This window comes from Cynoglossus semilaevis, chromosome Z (assembly GCF_000523025.1).
Source record: "Cynoglossus semilaevis isolate Cse_v1.0 chromosome Z, Cse_v1.0, whole genome shotgun sequence".
NCBI lineage: Eukaryota > Metazoa > Chordata > Actinopteri > Pleuronectiformes > Cynoglossidae > Cynoglossus > Cynoglossus semilaevis.
The window spans coordinates 13,191,500-13,211,803 of NC_024328.1; the positions used below are offsets into that span (position 1 = coordinate 13,191,500).

Consider the following 20,304-nt stretch of genomic DNA (forward strand, 5'->3'; position numbering starts at 1 on the left):
AAGAAGGGAAAGATGTGCCAACGGTTAAATATTTCACATTAATACATGTTTATGATTTGGGATTAGTTCTTAAAATATAGGATAAGTGCATATAAATGTATGATCACATGTAAATACTTAGATCACGTTTGAACCATGTGCTTAATTTCCATCTTTAACACCAAAGGCTGGTTGGTCTTAAATACATATACATACGTATATATATATATATTTGTGAGTATATATTTATATATGTCAATATAAAATAGTCTTTATATAGATACATACATATGTACATATATATATACATTTATACATACATATATTTATGTATTTGAGAACTATCAGCCTTTGATGGTTAAGATTGTTCTCAAATACATAAATATATATGTATACTGTATATACAGTATGTATAAATGTATATATATATGTGTGTATTTATGTATATATGTGTATATAGAATAGGCTCTGACAAAAAATATTATTCTATATATACATATATAAATATATACACACATACACACATTTATACATATATATTTATGTATTATGAATATATATATATATATATATATATATATAGACATATACAAATAAACACAATCGCGTCAGATTGTATTGTACATTGCATATTTATATGTGCATTGTTATTGGACATTGTACCAGATGAAATTGGCATATATGGATGTACTATGTACATTTGGTCCCTGGTTCCTGACATCCTCAACCTACGACATTTCCTGGTAATTTCGCCATCTCCCATATTTACTAAGAGAATCGTTCCATTGTCCAGTGTATGGGGTTAAAAAAACGGGCACTAGTTAGCAAGCTCTATATGCGGAAGATGGTTTTCTTTACATTTGCCGGTTGTACGCCATACATTGGATTTGCGCTACATCAGCTACATCTATTTGTAGTGTTTTTTTGGGGAACTTTTTACCCTTCATTGTGGCTCCAAAGCATAAGTCAAACTTGTCTGATGTTTTATGTTCCAGATTAGGATGGTACCACTGTGAGTGACACAGCTACTTGTCCAGTATGTGCGTTCCGACATGCGTAGTAGCGGAACATTCGTGGTACATAATATTTATTCATCCACACTTACACTTACTGCTGATCTAACAAACCTGACAAGTCACTGAGAAGGTTTGGACTAGTTATTGACCTGTGAAAATACGTTTTCAGTTCTGAACTTTTTACCTTTTTGTTTTAGTGCAGGACATTAAAACAACAGAGATCATTTATCGTCTCCTCAGGCTCAGATTGTTTTTTTCAACATTTCTTAGTGGTATACCCACTACGTTATGTATAATAAATGAGGATATTTTAGGTCAATATTCTTCATCAAAGTTCACTCACAATGTGTCTATTGAAAAAAAAAAACACATTTGAATTATACATTTTTCCTTTAATTAAAAATAAATATTTTCCACCAGCGTCCATCTGCCTGGTGACCATGGAGTGGCCCTGACCTGGGGCTGTATTTTAATTAGTAGCTTCAAAGTTTGCCTGTGGGCTGCCCACTCTGTGGACTGTGTAGACTCTGACCCTCCCTCTCTCATCAGAATCGAATGTTTTTGATTCTACCTGCTCCGTGTGGTGTGATAGTTGGACAGTTTTATCTCAGTGGAGCAGTCTCTGAAGTTTAATGTGGGCGGCAGTTAAGGTCTTCAGATAAAAGTTCACGAGAAATATTTGAATATTTACCGCCACACATATCAACTTGGTAACAGTACTACAGAGGGCCCTCCTTGTGACTCCTCACAAGCCCAAATTTAGATGTTTTTGTTCCTGGTTTTAGTGGACTTGTAGAGTCGATCAAGACCATTTAACAGACCTACTGGTCTTATATGGTACGTATGAGGCTCTGGACCAGTCCTATTCTTTCGAAACAGTTTAGAGAACGACGACTAACATTGACGAGCAGCACCTGGATAGTGTGAAATCATTTTTTCAACACCAATGGCAAGAGCGGGATTTAAACCTTCTGTCACAAGACTGTAATCTTCCCATCAGGCCATCGGCCACTTAGGTTCAGCATCAGGTGATATCAATCTAGATTCTCATAATGGAAATATCTGATACTCGATAAGTATCGATCACGATAAGTATGGATAATACCCAATATTCAGTAATTAAGATTATCGAGTATCGTTGCAGAGTCAGGTCCTGTAGCGGAAGAACCAATACTTAGCATAGTATTTTGGAATATACGTACAAGCCTATGTACTAAACCACAGAAAATTAAAAATAAAAAAAATTACCATACCTATTTTTCATCTTGGCTAGGGTTCAATCCCTTTTATTAATTTTTGGTGCTTCATGATAAGGTTCGTAAGTTACGTTTTCGCCTACAACACACCTCTGTCCCAAGCATTTTCAGTCAGTGTATCATCAGTTAGTGTTTCTGTGGATTGCTAGTGAATACTGAGATTCAGTTCCAACGAAATTCGAGGAAGGCTATAATCAGAGCTCATGTGGGTGGCAGGCTAATTGAAAGAGCTAAGCTGCATTAGTTTCTAATAGGATATTAATTTTCGAGAGACGACTCAGTGGCTGTGCTCTCGCAGTTATCCCGTGAACTCCTCTCTGTTGCCTATTATACTGCCATTATATTATTTGATCTAACACGTACACGGTGTGTGTACCAAAGGCAGTTGAAATGAACTTTGTGCAGTAATTAAAGTCGTATCGTAGGCTTTTTGATATAAGTGATGAATATGTGGTCCGTGACCATGTGGCAGTTGAATATATTTATAGCATAAATATACAGTATACATATTAGAATATCAATACCACTTCTGACAGTATACATTTAGTCACTTCCATAGTGTAGCGGTTAGCACGCCTGTCTCGAAAGCAGAGCGTTCTGGCTTCAATTCCCAGAGGTAGCGCCTGCTAGAGGCAGCCTGTTAACAGCATATCTGCTGCTAACACAACAATTTTCCAAATATGGAATCAATACAGTACAAATGTATTTATTTTTTTATTTTTAGTATATAGAATTTTACATTTTGTAATTACATTTACAGGTTAGTGCAGAATACAAAATATATGTAATATATATATTAATATATTTGTATATATTTATGTATATATGTATGTATATATGTGTGTGTAAATATAGTTCTATATTTACATAAATATATGTTTTTTGACCAAATTCCTCACATATATTCGGACATACATATATTTTCATATATATTTATATATGTATGTATATATGTGTGTGTAAATATAGTTCTATATTTACATATATATTTTACATAAATATATGTTTTTTCGGAGATACATATTTTTTTAAAATATATATGTCCAAATATCCCATGGCCAAAAAACATGCATGGTTGCATGGTAACAACTGTAATTAATGATCCACCTTCTCATTTCCCAGTGCATCTGATATTTTTCCCCTAAATGAATTTATCGGCACTTCTTGGCTCAAAGCTCTCATTTTACAGTTATAATCATTATTTATTAGATGATTTTAGAGAATATATCATCAGCTTCTGCCTTGGCTGGAATAGCTGTGACTCAGCAGGCGGAGAGAGAGTGTGTCGTCCTGTAGCTCCACAGTCTCTTCCCAGCTGCACTACTTTTAATTTCATTGTGTTTCTGGACGAAGACACTAAACTCCAAGTTGCTTGTTGCAGCTGTGTCTGCAGAGTGAATGGGAGTGAATGATGACACACACTTTATATGTGTGTGTGTGTGTGTGTGTTTTAGGCATTCGGTGAATGGAACGTAGTGTAAAGTTCCAGCAGCGTTTATCAGTTCTAGAACAGTGCTGTATACATGCACAGCGCAGGTCATTAACCTCTCGGTGCAGGAGTCATTAAAAGTAACTATTGTTAATGTTTGTTGTTTAGTGTTAGAGTTTGTTCTTTCGTCATCCGTTTGCAAATGACCTTGGCGAGTGTCGAGGTACCGTTGGAGACTGTTAGTCATTTTCATGGCCTCTCCGCGTTTTAGTCCCTCCTGTAAGATCACTTGTTCGCACGTCCCACTGTTTACAGTGTATTTTATTACCGTGCGCATTTAGTAAATCAAACTTCACAGTAACTGGAACAAGCTGGAGCTAATCCCAGTTTTGTGAGCTGGATCGTATGAGAAAAATATGCCGCCAGTTTATGAGTGTTGTTAATGCTACTGGAATGGGGGCAGTGTTCTATTTCATGATCAGGAATAGATCTATAGATTAGCGCCGCTAATGGGCAATGGTCGATACCAGAACTGGGCTAATGCACCATCCTTACTTCTGCTCTGACCTTCTATTTGTCTAAATGAGAAAGTGTGTTAAACAGAGCAACAGTTGCAGTTGTCATCTAACTGCTACATTTTATTTTTGAGATGTTGAGGCCTCCCAGAGCTACTAAGTTTTATGGCTTCAGTAAAGCAGTGATAGGTTTTCCCGTCCGGCATGCAGAAGGTTCAGGGTTCAATTCTCCTCGTCCTAAATCTGAGCTTCGATCACAATTGAAAGTGTGTACAATCAAGTACTCAAAACCAAAGTATCACTGTGCCTTCCAAGGGTTCATGGATCCCTCATGGAACCCCGTCGCTTAGTTTTCCGACAACAACTTCACTAAAGTTACCGATTACATCATCCCCCTGTGCCGCTCATCTTTTCCTTGTCCATCGTCACTCCCCCTCCTTGACCTACAAAAACTTTTATTCAGACATCCATCACTTCAGTCGTACATTTCAACAACTGCCTTTTTGTGGAGCAACCACCACAAAAATTGCATTTGATATTTTCTAAAGTTGGCCACCCGTCGTCTCACCCACTCCTGCTCCTGAGACCACATTATCCCAGTTTTACAGAAACCTCCCCTGGCTCACTGTCCTACTGTCCAATTTTAAATTCCCATCACTACCTACACTCATCGCTGCCTACTCCATCACTGCCTCCTCAGTCTCAAACACACACTCTCTCTCAGTAGTTCAGCGTGGTAAAAACCTATCATCTTCAGGGGTTCTTGGCGTCCCGCTGTCTCCATTAGAACATCGGAGAACACCAGAGCACCTAAGACTAAAGATGTGGTCATTTAGGTTACTAATCGAACATCACATGCAAGCTGGAGTTTTCCTGGTCCGAACCTCCAGCGGGATAAATATATACTCGCCTTGCACCGTCGTTCACACTGACAACAGCTAAGTCAGCTCCCTGCAAGTGAATAAACTTTAAAATAAACCTGTCATCCTGCAAGGTAAGACTTTTGGGAGCAGGGGTTATCAGTATGAATTTTATTGAAGGCCTTGTGACTTTAGCTGGGATACATGCACTTAACTCTCAGCCTCCCCCATAATCTACCCCTTTTTGCCTCCTGACCATTAAGTGGTTTGACCTACGTGACAGTCGACCAAAAAAATGTCATTTCCAGTGTTAGAAAGACTGAAATTTCACTTCACATCCTGGAAGGTAGGGGTGCCCAAAAAGTAGATCGGAATCTACAAGTAGATCACAAAGGGAGTTTTGGTCAATTATTTAGTCGGTTCCATAGTGTAGCGGTTAGCGCACCTGCCTCTGCAGAGAGTCCTGGGTTTGATTCCCAGAGGAACTTCATGCTTGGCGCATGGTAGGGTCAGCCTGTTAACAGCATATCTGCTGCTAGCAATTTCCCAAATATGGGATCAATACGAATGTACAAATTGTTATTTTTTTTTAATTATAGACAATTAAAAATAAATAAATAAATACATATATAATAATAATAATAATAATAATTATAATAATAAAATGTAATTCACTAGTGTCTATTACTGACCATAAACCGCAAAAAGTACAATATATTGCGCCATAGAGATACATGCATTTCAGTACCCAAACCTTATATATATATACTATACATATATATATATATATATCTATATATATATATATATATAGATATATATATATATATATGGTTTTATCATATATATATATATATATATGGTTTTATCATATATATATATATAAATATATCACATATATATAATATATGTGCAGTTCATATGAGTACATATGGTTTAAGGGAAAAAAACTGACATCGTACGTAGGGACACTATCCTTCTGTTGTTTTTGAATCATTTTATCAACATAATTAAAAAGACACGTCAACTTCAGGGTCTGACGATAGCAGGACGGTTAGCGTAAGGGAGGATTCAGCGGGCTACGTGTTCATTACTTAGGGTTTGAGTGTCCTAGTGCTCCAGTGCTCTGTCAAAGACGTGAGCGATGACCTACGTGGGCTAATTAGGCTTTGCAAATATGGATGGAGTTTTTATGTGTACTGCCTGAGCTGGCATCATTCTGTCACTCATCCTCAATCACCAAACTCATATGCATATGGGAGCACGCCGGCACAGGATGTATTGAGCACATGGGTGCAGGATCAGAGGTCTCCACCCTGTGGTAACAAACACACGTGGCTGATATAGACCATATATATCTTAAATCAGTTCACACACACATAAACATCTATGCAAAGCCACTGTACTGTTTTTAGGCCATCTTTAAATAACCCCTCAATCCCACTGGCTTATTCCCTTTACAGTAGCGCTGCTCCTTCCTCTGCTTTCGCTCCTCAACCTTCCCTTTGCCGCCCCCTATCCTTTGTCTTCCCACCCTTCGTGCCCCTGTTAAAACCCCTTGAGGCCCCGTGTTGTGGGATATGTGGCTAATTAAGGCGACCTACGCAGACCTTCCTCCTCCGAGATGTACGGTGTCATAGAGCAGGAAGACGTTCCGACGCTAACGCTAACCTTCTGTCCCTGGTGTGTGGTCGTGTGTTCAGACGAGGAGGTGTCAAATGTTGGAGACATCCTTGTTCCCTTCTGCTCCTCCTCTCGTCTTATTTGCTCTCTTGTCTCCACTACTTCCTTGTCAGCGCCCCGCGTATCTTTCGCACATACACCGTGTCCTGCTTTCCAGGACTTCTCACCCTCTGTTTCCTCCTCTTCTTCTTCTTGTCGCTCCATTTTCAATCCAGCTCTACTGCCCTCATTTGCCCTATCCACTTTGACTCTGTTGCGATTGAAAATCCAAAATGTGGCCTTAGACATTTTGATAATTTGTTTGTAGCTCTGCATTTATTTTAAAAATAGAAAAGTTTTAAATGTCCTCCATATCTGAAAAAGAGACAGCAGCCTTGAAGGCTTTTCTTTTCCAAAATACAAAAATATACATCGTCTCATGACTTAATATTGAGCCTGAATTTATACTGCGAATCCAAAGACATTAAGCTCAAAAGCACAGTGTCAGTAAACCCACCCCAAATTCTGCAAGGCTAAGAATTTTATTTTAAAAAGATCCTTAATCTTTGTCCAACATCAGCTCATCAGCGAAATGTTACATTTACTCTGGGCTGCGTCTACAGTCCCAGAAAAACTTCATCCAAATCCCTTCTCTTTTTCTTTAAGCAAAGCAACGCAGACAAAAACACGACCTCACCCTTTAGTATCGGCTTTCATTTGTGCAATGACTTTCCTCTGAAGTTGCAAAACAAGATGCCTAATGGTGCAATAAAACAACACAAAAGGTATGCTTTCGAAATGATGTGAAACCAATAAAGGTACTTTTTAGGCAGAGAATATCTTTTCCGTCTCTGGCTTCGGTCCATGAATGTAATCCTGCAACCTTAGTTGTGTCTGAAAGGTGTTTTTGGATCAATATTACAGGTTCTGGGGCAGATACAACAAATGTGGTATTGTGCTGACTTCTTTAAGGATGTTGCAAGGGAGGCAGATTAAGATCTAGGACTGGGTTAGGGACAGTGAGCTCAGAAATGAGCTTCCTCGAGTCGGATTATTTGTTTCAGAAATTGATTGGCTTTTTAATCTTATGTTGAGATACTGTTTCTCAGAAGTCTAGTCTAGAATCACAATAGTGGTAATAGAAATTGCAATAATTGTAGAAATTCAGCGCCAGGTCAGTTGGCAGTCTTGCCTTCCAGCAAGAACACCAGAGGTTGCTGGTCCAATTCCACAGTCCTGTGCTGTACAGAGTTCTCCAGGTGCCTTGGTTTTGTTGCACAACACAGTGACGGTTTACTCTGAACTGGGATGGACTTACAAACGTTTCACAAGCAAGATAACGTTTGCTGGGTGAAATTTCTGTTTAGAGTTGTCAGTGGGTTCGGTCCAGGTGCAGTACTTTTGGGCTGATGGTTTCATCCATCAGCCCAAAATACAGTATGTAGTCAATTGGTACGAGTTGGTTGGACAGGTTGTTTATACAAGGTTAGGATTGGCTCCAGCCCTCTTACGATCTTGAAAGTTATTGAGCAGAGAAGTGAAGTTGAGGTCAACAAGGATGGGAGTCATTTGCAACTGTAAAAATCCACTCCAAGTTGACTTGTCATTACATCCACAGCCTTAAGGTGTTCCATAAAAAAATAAAATAAAAATAAGAACAACTCCTCTCCACGTACCTTTGTTAGTGCAACTTCACAGGCTTCAAACTGTCAGTGATTGGTCCCTCCTGCTAATGAAAGGTTTACGTTTGCTTCAAAGCTGACAACAGCACATGGTTCCATAAAGTCCTCTCCAGCACCAACACCACCCCCATCCCCTCCCCCCCGGCTCCTTTCTTGCAGTACTTCTGTCACTTCCAGTCTTTCTTCATCACCTACCCCCCCCCTTAAACCATCCCCCTCCTGTCGCCACAACAGAGACACACACATACACACACTTTTCTCTATTATTTCTTCCACTTTATGTGTGACTTGATTCAGGTCTCCTGTTTCCATCTGTGTTTCACTTCCATAACAAACAGCTTCCTGTCTGGAACAGCTGTTGATTACTGTTGGCTTCATTGCCTTACACACGTGTGCACCTGCATCTCTCTCTCTCTCTCTCTCACACACACACACACACACATTCACACACATTTTTTAGGCAGCTAATCTCTTTCAGACTCTTTGCATTGACTCCCATTCATGTACTCAGGATAAATCGTATCCCAATGTTCACTTTGTTTCCCCATTGAAAACAGTCTAAAACGTGATTTTTCGGTTCGCTGGTGGAACACCTGCCTTTTTTGTGCTATTTTTACTTTTCAAAGTCTGAATGCATTTATTTTATATTACAACCTTTTCAGGGCTGTTGGGAGATCAACGACTGCCAGCACAATTCTGTCAGTCATCGGGTAAGGGTAGTTACATCCTGAACAATTCTGTAGTTGGGGATTACATGACAACGTGATCCTGGATGTTGTTTATTCTGATTTTATTTTTGTATCAAAAGTTTCCAAGACATGATTTTTTCCAGAGCTGTTTTTTTTTTTTTTTCTCTCTTTTTTCACATTAGTGGATCGTGTTTCTCTGGGCTTTGTTTACACTTTAATTGTCACCATTTTGCATCTGTGTGAACACATGGCGAATCTGTTCAAGAATGAGAGAGGTGGAGGGTGGTATAACATAAACATAAAACCCCCAAATGCTGCCGCAAAATGATCATACCCTAAGAAGAAAAATAAAAAGAGACTGCAGAACATTAAAAACAAGCACAAAAAAAAAAAAAATCAAGAGACAAGCGACAGAATCCATAAAGAGTCTACAAGGACCATTAAATAACACGGCCCTGAGGGAGAGCCAGTGATGATGTTATAATGGTAGAATAATCAGGAGCATGTTTTACATCTGAAGTGATGACAATAGACCAAGTCGGTATGTGTTCTGATCTGTCTCCTCGCTCGTAGCTGTTGTTGTCAAAACGATTTTGATCTGATTAATCACAGGGTAGAAGGTCGATGTATGTGTTTCACAGGTGTTTTTATTTGTGACTAAACCATGCGATGGAAGTATAAGTCCAAATTTAGTTTCGTAGAGTTGGTGGATTTTGTTCTTCTTGACACTGGTTTTGGAGACAGAAGACAAGTCTCCAGTCAAGTCTTTGTCCTCAACCATTGTAATCAGCCTACAGTCTGCCATAATCCATTAGACAACAGTACCAGTCAGCTGGTCAGTGGTGATGGTCGTATTATATTAATTATTCTTGTAAATTAATGATACTAATCCATAAATGAAAAAACACCTGTCATATGACCACTGACCAGTAGAGGACAGTGACTCGACATATTTTTCTCCCTTTATAGTAGCAATTAAACTATTTAAGTTACATTGTGTAAAAATGAATCAATGTTCTTTTTATTGTGACTAATATGTATTGAAGAATAAATATTAGAGCAGTGGTTCTCAAACTGTGGTACGCATACCACCAGTAGTACCCGAACGCTCTAGCAGGGAAATTTCATATTTTCACATTTACATTTTCAATTGAATAAATCTGAAACATATCATGCACAATTAATACAACATTTAAACATAATCATCTTTCTAAACATTTCTAAACATCTCTCCTGTGGTGGAAGCTAACAGTGAAGGCCTACGCTGCTATATGCTAACGTTGGTCATCATGGTGGTACTCAGAGAGATCAATGTTTTCTCAGGTGGTAAAAAAGTTTGAGAACCACTGTATTAGAGTATTAAATGGCCACTGTTTGTTATCTGTTTTATTGAGTTAAAGAAATCATGCAAAGTATCGATATCGGAAAAAAAAATTGCAGAAAAAATAGTGTTGTATCGAATTAAAATTTTGCTATTGGCCCATCACTACTAGCTCAGTTTTAGACTTATTCTCTGTCCTGGGCTCGGTGACGCTGGTCTGACCCACAAATACATACTGACTGATGAGGTAGTATTTTAATCTGGAGGTGCTTCGGTGAAACAGAAAATGACACGTGTATCATCTGTGTATTAGAGTGAGATGATATAATTAGATACACGGTTATTATTATTCTGTCATTGCATTGAAAGACTTTGAATTTGACGCTGAATAATTTCACATATTCATTACCAAGTTTATTATGACAGCCCTCGTTATAGCTTTCACCTGACACAGATCCCCATAATGACGAATATTGATCGGACCGTAATGATAATTAGCTATTATTATTATTTTATATATTTGACCTTGCTCTCGCGGTGACACTGATCCGATCGTCTGAAACCCAGCACAGAGATTTTTTTTACGGTTTGGTTCAGGAAAACACAGCAGTAACATGTGAAACTGTCGCTCTGTTAAATGACGGCACAGCTCTGTCCTGTTTCACCCCACTGTTCAACCGCTATTGACTTCTCAACCTTTCTCTGCTGCTTCACAGCACCTGTTATTTTTTTTCCTTTCACACTCCCTCTGACTCCCCCCTCTCTCTCTCTCTCCCTCTCTCTCTGTGATTAACGGCTCTGATTATCTGTGCCAGGATACCCATTAGCTTGGACACATGCAAAGGCCTCTGCCCTCTTTTCCATTACACGCACACACAGTGTTACAGATAGTTAGTCTCGTCGTAACCCACATATAGACCCACATTTATACGCGTCTGAATACTCGTTTTGTATTCACACTGAAAGGCTATAAAACTCTAGAGACTAATTATCAGTCAGGTTTGTCATTTTATTTTTATTTGGGCCACTGAGGTGATAATAAGTGTTTTTTGTTCCTTTTTTTTTTTTTTTACCTTTTCTTTAATTCACCATCTGTCTGCCTTTTTTTTATTTTTTTACTTTTTTTCTCTTTTTCTTGTATGTTTCCTTTCCTTGTTGCTGAGGCAAGGGCTTTTTGTAGGTTCTATTTGTTGGCAGATTCAATGAAAAACTGCCAGAGATGAGGCGGGTGAAAAGGAACTCTGTAAAATAAGAAAAAAAAAGGTTATGATTGTAACAAAGGTGTGGCTGTTACTGCGACCTTTGCAATCCTAGCAAAGTCGTGGCAATGTATTGAGCCGTATCTGTCTGATATTATCGTATCGGTATAATAATAATATAATAAATTAATTATGATTACCAGATAACCCAATGCCTGGACTCTGCCAAATATGCTGCAATCGCTTGCAGAGTCCTGAGACGGTTATCTCAGTTTTGGGGGCGGTTGCATATATTGGTTGATATTGGGAATCATAAATTAAGTGTTTGGACAATATCGGGATATCTGCAAAAAGTTAATATCGGATATCCCTATTTTTAAAGTATGAAGTATCTTAAGTATAACTAAAACATACAGTTCCTGTACATGTGATGGGTTTAAACTACACAGATCCAATCTGCAGTTTATTCCACCTCTCGCAGTGATTTCAAAATGTTAAACGAAATGTTTTAAAACATTTAAGGATGCTGATATGAAAGGGTTTTTGAAGCAGGGATCTAAAATAAACTAATGCAAAGAGGTATTTGCTTAGATCTCAAAATCTCATCACTTCTATAAACACTTTTTTTTTTCTTTTTTTAATAGGACAAGTAATCATTTGAGTAGAATTAAAATTCTTGGCTCTCAGCTTTTCATTAACATTTCGAAAATCGTTGTGGAAAGAATCCCACTTTTAATCACCAACTAACCAAATAATAATAATAAATCTATCTACCTATCTATCCATCTATCTATCTATCTATCTATTTATCTATCCATCCATCTATCTATCTATCTATCCATCCATCCATCCATCCATCATTCATCCATCTATCTATCTATCTATCCATCCATCCATCATTCATCCATCTATCTATCTATCTATCCATCCATCCATCCATCATTCATCCATCTATCTATCTATCTATCTATTTATCTATCCATCCATCTATCTATCTATCTATCCATCCATCTATCTATCTATCTATCCATCCATCCATCATTCATCCATCTATCTATCTATCTATCTATCTCTCTATCTATCCATCCATCCATCATTCATCCATCTATCTATCTATCTATCCATCCATCCATCCATCCATCATTCATCCATCTATCTATCTATCTATCTATTTATCTATCTATCATCTATCTATCTATCTATCCATTCATCCATCCATCCATCCATTGCCGTAGATTTAAATTATGACTTTTATTTCCAGAGTTTCCTGTTAAGCCATAGTTTCCTGTCATTCTCTAGTCTATTATACTTCTGCATGCGTGGTTGTCTCTGTGTCTGTGTCTGTGTCTGTGTTTGTGTTTGGTGAGGTCGCCCTCATCGCTTCCACTCTAATTAGCACATTAGCATGTCCCCAGCAAATGGATAGGAAAACTATTTAAGTAACTAGACTAAAGGACATTGACCAGAGCATTTGGTGAGATATAATGCTGGTTCATTGTTAATCAATGGCCAACCAAAAAGGGGTAAGTGACTGATAATGTGCTTTTAGAGAGAGTGATGTGGGACCGGGATGTGAGGCTTATTTGTCCGTAAATAAAGAGATAAAAACCAGGGGGTCAATCACAATGTCATGGTTAAAAGAAAGTCAAATAAACACACAACCCTGTCTATTCTGTCCATTTACACACAAGCATGTGTATAGTCCATGTAATTGGCCTTGGGGAGGTTGTCTGGGAGGGTGTGTGTGTTTGTAATCTTATATATATATATACCTTATGTATATTTTTTATTTTTATATTTCTCCCTGGTATCAGCTGTGATGGGCTTTGATTGAAATGAACATGAGATACAGTGGTCAAACATCATTAACCAGACCTGTTCCACTGTACAGGTTTGTAAGGACGGCGAAGACCGACTGATCATGTGGTCACACATCACTGTATTATATATATTATATTATATATAATATATTATATATATTATATTTAATATATATAATCAGTATTATATATGTCTTTGTTGAACATAATCATGAGTCATGTTCAGTTTATTTCCAACAACCTTGTCTTATTGTGAGTCCTTGGCTGATTTAGAGCCAAATCTGGGGGGCGTGTAACCCGTGGAGTACTGTTAGGTTTATTCTAACATATATGACGACAAAGTAACAACACAAAAGACGTCTGGATCTTTTACTTGCAAGAGGAGAGTGCAGCTTACTCTTCTGGCAGCTTCCTCATCAACTCCGAGTTGCTGCACCCTTCCTCTGCTCTTTTATTTTGTTTCATGAAGCAACGATAATAAATGCAATTCTTCCAACAAGTACAGAACCAAAATACACAACCGGATACTTCCTGTTTTGGTCGCCAAGATTTATGGGAAACTGCAGTCTGTGCTAGATACTTTGATATATTAAATATATACTTAAATATACGCATGTACTAGAAAATAATTTGGGAAAAAATAACTATTTATAAATCCTTCCTGTGACAAATCAGTTAAAATGTTCCCTTTTTTAATCACTTTACTAGTTCCGGGAAGTCTCCATCGACTTCCAACGCCTTCAACAAAGGCCTTCGTTAAACAGTTTTACGATGACGTACCGTCGTGAAGAAAATACCAACACAACAGTGTCACTGGGTTGTTGTCACAGCAAACGTGGCTCATCCTTCAGATTACTCACCTGGGATTCGCCCAGTCTCCGCAACACTTTCCTCCGACACACACAGGAAGTGTGTATACAGAGATAATATATGACACACACAAACACACACTCTCTCTCTTCTGCTGAGCCTAAGTGGTGAGTCCAGCACTATTAGTTACTGATGAAAAATGAGGCCAAGCAGAAAGACGGAGAGAGAGAGAGAGAGAGAGAGGGGAGCAAGGGTGAGGACAGGGGGTGAAGTGTAGGGGTCGAGCAAGCAGGAGGAAAAAAGACAAAATTAAGAAAAGGAACAGAGAGCTCTTTGCAATTGTGCGTGTGTCTGCCTGCGAGTGCATGTGTGAGGGAGCGAGGGATGGAGGGAGGGAGGGGGGGATGAGAGGGAGCCAAGAAGGGAAACAGAGACGTGGTTGTAGTGCAAAAGTGTGAGAGACGGTGACAACAGGGAGAGGAGTCAGGGGGAGGTTGAGGGATGTGTCAACCAGGACGAGGGGGAGGAAACAGGAGAAGAGAATGTCTGGGCATCAAACATTATAACAGTATAAAATAAACATACACTATAAAATATGAAGAGCTGCGTGTTTTCGAGGACTTGAACTGATTTGGGACGTAGTTGTTCTGAAGGGACCTCGGCTGTGGATCCTGCATAGGATTTAGCAACACCTAGTGGTGATGTCGTATGTCATGGTTGAATATAAATATCAGAGTGTCTTTAAAGAGATGGCTCACTCTAAATGCCACCTCAAAAAAAAAAAAAAAAAAAAAAAAAAAAAACTCAATCGGTACAATATGCTACTACAAGTACAAGTTAATTTTCATGTATTTACTGGTAAATCTACAACGGTGCATCACTGATTTATACAGGTTTGGTTGGTAACCAGTATCTGTGTCTACCACCAAACTAAAAAAAGAAAAATCCAGTCCTGATAAATCCTGTCATGAAATGATTATAACTGCAGGAAAAACAATTTAACATTTCCAAGAATTGCTTAAAGGGTTTTTAATCATTTATCAATCTGGCGACGCATTTGCTGATCTTTCTTCACGCACATTTGTCTTTTTCCTTAACAAGAGCAAATTTCAGCCATCAATCACAAATTTAACCCTTGTGCGGTCCTTCGCATTTTTGTACACACCGTTTGTCCTTGCAATGATTTTCATCTTGTCCCAGAATATGGGTATTAATGAATATAAGGAAAAGTTGTCATGCAGTACAGGAACATGCATACACACAGACACAAAGACATATTGGGTTTAGGTGAACCTTACAAGACCTTACAAGGATTATCAAAAACACAAACACACAAAAAGAAATACAAGGTTCAGTTTGTGCTAAATATTGTCAAGGTAATGTTGAAAACATTATCTTTCATGATCTGGTAAAAAAGGAAAATAGGTATAAATGTTGAATAATGTTCTTGGTTTTTTTTTTTATGATTATATATATTTATTTCACGGTTAACAATTGTCCTTCAAACATTTGATCTGAACAAAAACTGAAAAGGCGGCTTTGTATTAATGAATTAATAATTAATACATTTCAATTTCATGTTAAGTAACTTCCTGTGGGGGGTGGTACGGTGCAGTGTGATTTGGGTGGCGGTCATGGGGACTGCTGCCCCCGGTAACAGATAAGTGGATGAAAATGGATGGATGGATGGATGTCATTCAGACTTTGATACTAACAGAACAACATCTAGAAGAGGTTTTTAAGATCCTTCGAGGATCGGCGCGGTGTTTCCGGTCCACCGTAATACTGGTCAGCACCAGTCGACCAGTCCTGCAAATAATGTTGGGGGCCTTGTAGGGGCATAAATCACAATGTAGTGGATTGTTTCCCAAACTTTTTTTTCTGGGGACCCATATTTTAAAAGTCACAAACCTTCGCGACTCAAGTCAATAGATATTATTCATAAACTCATGGGAACCATGATGTGAGTCGACTCAAAAAAAAAAAACTCTTGCGACCCACCTGAGAATTGCGACCCAGTCTTTGGGGAACAATGATGTAGAGTATGTAGCCCAGAGACGTGCATTTGCGGGCCACACAGAGGCAGATCTGGTCAGCACCCTTGTCCTCAGAGAGCGTAAGATTGGCCTTACATATGAATCAATGAATGTCATTGGACGTCTGTCTCTGTATTTGGGAACTGGGATGGTTGAAAGAACGGTCCAGCTGGGATTAGCCCCAGAACACCCCCCTCTCCTCTCCAAGCCCCCAACCCCCGTGACCCTGCAAAGGATCAAACGGTAGAAAACGGATGGACCGGCATTCAAATCGAGCTTTTTAAGAACCGGCGTCTGTTAAGGCAGAGCACAGACGCTGAGATGCTTCACTATTTTAAATTCTCAGACAGAGTCTAGATCAATAGCCTTGTGTGGTTGTGAGAAAGATTGGTGTCTCCCCTCTGTCTCCTTTCTTCTCCCTGCACACACACACACACACATATCTGCGGTGTGATAAGGAGACGCCTCACTGCTTTCTACCCCCCCCCCACCCCCCCCGCTGCAACCACAATAACAACATTCAATCACTGTCTCCATCTCCCCCATTCTTTTTGGTCTTTCCTTCTTCTTTCATCATCTTTCCTCACCTTATTTATTCCCATCATCCACCTTGTTCCCATGTTCCCTCTTTCATTACATAACACTGCCGGCCTATGGATCAAATCTCGTCCGGTTTCCACGTAGATTTCAATTTACGTTGAAATGTCAGGACATCACTTGTTTTTTAATCAGCGGCTATTTTCACAGGTTTTCTCTGTGGGTGATTTTTTTTTTTTTCTCTATATTTTCGGAGATGAGCCGTAAGCATTTTCCTGTGTGGGTTTAACCTTTAGCCGCCGTCAGGTAAAATCTGCACAGCCATGCTCTTCTGAACCATCAGGATGCATAATGTTCACGCGTTTAGACGGAAACACACGTGAGATGTTTGTCAACCAGTAACGACGGCTCAGAGTTAGGTTATAACGCGGCTAATGTTTGGTTGTCAAGGTTACTTTATTTTTCCATTGAACATGTTATTACCGGGTAATACTTCCTGAAGTATTTGTCTTTCCAAGTACCACCAGTATAAGCGACATTAAAACAAATTAATATATACATCACATATATTTAATAACAATGTAACTCAGTGGGTAGTTACACTCTTAAACACCTCCTGCAAAATTCTTTACTTACAGTTGTTTTTTAGGACCTTCGATTCGCCTGCCCAGGTACCATCAGAGGTTTGTGTACCATAGTTTGAGAATCACTAGCCACAAGCATTTTATCAAGTTGCAAATATATACAAAAATATATATTTCTACATATACAGTATATGTATAAACACACAAATAAGTATATATACATATATATGTACAAATCTGTATATAATTGCAACTAATATACGAATATATATAAATATATTTTATATTTTTTATAAATATGCATATATGTATCTATATATATATATATATAGTATATATAGAGAGCGATATTTGTGTGTAAGTATATACAGTATATTTATATATATGTTTGTATTTGTGTGTATATGTGTTTGTATATTTATATTTATTTATTACTTTTTCATATATATATATATTTTTTTTTTTTTTTACAGTATGTTTGTTGTTATGAGAGACAGAACAAGGAGAAGGAAAAGCTCAGCATCCTGCTTTCATAAATATTTTTTACTGTAGTTTCCTGGTATTTTACTCCGTAGCTGAACCTCTAATTCACACTCATCATGTCACCGTTGATGAAGAGACAGGTTTTACACAGATTAATGACTTCCTTGACACTTTTGTTTCATGATGTTTACTTGCCAACTGCATTAATCTGCTACGGCCTGTCTTGTCTGGTTGTAGAATTTGATTGGTAGTCGTTTTCTCCTTAGACATTGGACAGAAAAACTATAATAATAATAATGGAAGGTTGATCAACTTTCTGTTTCTCAGTTGCACCTGAAGGTCATCGTGTCCCAGGTTATGCTCAGAACGTCTTGTCAATAATAGTCGTCCACTGAGTTCACTGTGAAAGTGTCGTATTTACTTTGTATTTTCCAAAATTATTTTTTCTTAACCTAGCTAACAACCTAGTTAGTTAATTTTTTGCATTTTATTAACTTGTGTCTTGCATATTCTAACACCATCATGCAATTGAACCTGCTACTCACAGCATTTGTCGCAATGTAAACACACATATATGTGTACATATATACACATATATACTGTACATATATATGTATGTGTATAAATGTATACATATACTGTATATGTATGTGCATATATGTACACATGTACACATGTATGCGTATATGTATGTATCTATGTGTGAAATATTATGGCTGGGCAACGATTAAAACATTTTAATCGCGATTAATTGTATGACTATTTGCGAAACGATTCCCAAATAATTAACAATTCAATCGCAGTGTGATCCACAACACTGTCTCTGGAGACAGTTCAAACAATCAGAGACTGTGAGGATACATCTGTCATTCATTTATTTATATATTTATCATTCATAATATTTATTATTTATAAAGATAATTAAACTAAATTCCGAGACGTCTTGGAGATTTTTTTTAATGGTAACATTTTGTTGTAGAGTTGCTGTGATCGGCGGAGTCTAATGGTTCAGTCATTAAGACACACATTTGTTTAAACTTTTGAACGATTAGTAAATATAGTGTTTGAGATTTTTACAAGTATCAGTTCGTGCAAGTCCTTGGTACTTTATCGACATCTGCCTCCATCCTCCCTGTGATCTTCTCTGTCTATCCACCTGTCACTCTAATCCACTGTAAGTGTATGAAAACACACACTCACACATGCGGTCAATCCACTCGGGGGGAAACTGTTTGAACATGCGTGTCACCTTCGTGAAAACCAAACTCTGCAACGACGGCATCGACCGTTTGACATCAGCACCAAGAGACACAGGCACAGAAGTGTTTCCTCCGACACCTCCAAGAGCACCTCCGTGGTAACTTTGGGAGCTGGTGGACTCGAACCTAAAACCTTCCGGACCCAAGTCGGGTTCCCTATCACCAAGCCACCACAGCCTTTTAGAAATTAAATTTCACTTTCCTTGTGTTTTTAAGCAGAAGTTTTAATTGACAGGAACAGGGAAGCAAACCTACAACCCTCTCTCTATTATGATGATGTATTCAGGCATCTATTTCACACACACACACACACACACACACTCTATGCATGTGTGTGTCTGTGTGTGTGTGTGTGTCAGAGATACCCACACTGGTACATGCATCACTTTAAGTGGCTGTGGAAAAAAAAAAAAAAAACCTGCGTTTTTGTAGTGACAAACTGTCAATGAACCCTGTACCCTTGAAGGCATCTGGATGTACAGTAGAGTTCACACTCCTCCTCACCCTCCCTCACCCTCTCTCTCCCCCTCTCTCTCTCTGTTTGTACCCCCCTTGTCTCTCAAACTTCTGCCACTCTGCTAACTTCAGTTCAACCTTTCTGTCCGTCTATCATTCTCGTTTTTGTCTTCTTTTTTTTCCCACCAAAATCTGCCTCCCACACACACACACACACACACACACACATCAGCCCGATCTCCCTCTGAGCTGTCAGGGAAAGGGGGAAGAAAAGGCAGAGAGCTCGGCCTTCTGGGAGTTGCTTTTTTTTTTTTTTTTTTTAAAGGCCTGAGTGGGCCGTGGTCTGCAGGGCTGACAGCCTGGATCTGATACCTGGCCCGATTCAGTCACTCTCTCAGCACAGTGGAGCACATCATGGTGCAGCTCAAATGCCCCTGTGTACATTATTAGTGGCTAAATATACACAAGTCACATTTATTGGGCAGAAGGGGGGCGGGGTCTGTTTGTGGGCAGATGAGGTCATCGCGGCTTTGTGGGAGATTTAGGGTTCAGTGGACGGACTTTGGGACGGACGTCACCTTCGCTGCGGTGAACGGCTGTGCTGTGACTGAAGTGATCGTCTGATGATGTCACTCCAATTTTTTATGAACTGACTCGACATTCTGATCGTTTTACATATATATAAATATATATTAAAGAATATGTATATAT

General features: G+C 38.6%; 1 protein-coding gene across 1 annotated transcript in view; it reads left to right on the forward strand.

The window, feature by feature from the left end:
- LOC103397953 (transmembrane protein 132D) overlaps positions 1-20,304 on the forward strand; it is a 118,509-nt gene that overhangs the window by 33,856 nt on the left and 64,349 nt on the right. The gene's annotated exons all lie outside the window — the stretch shown is intronic.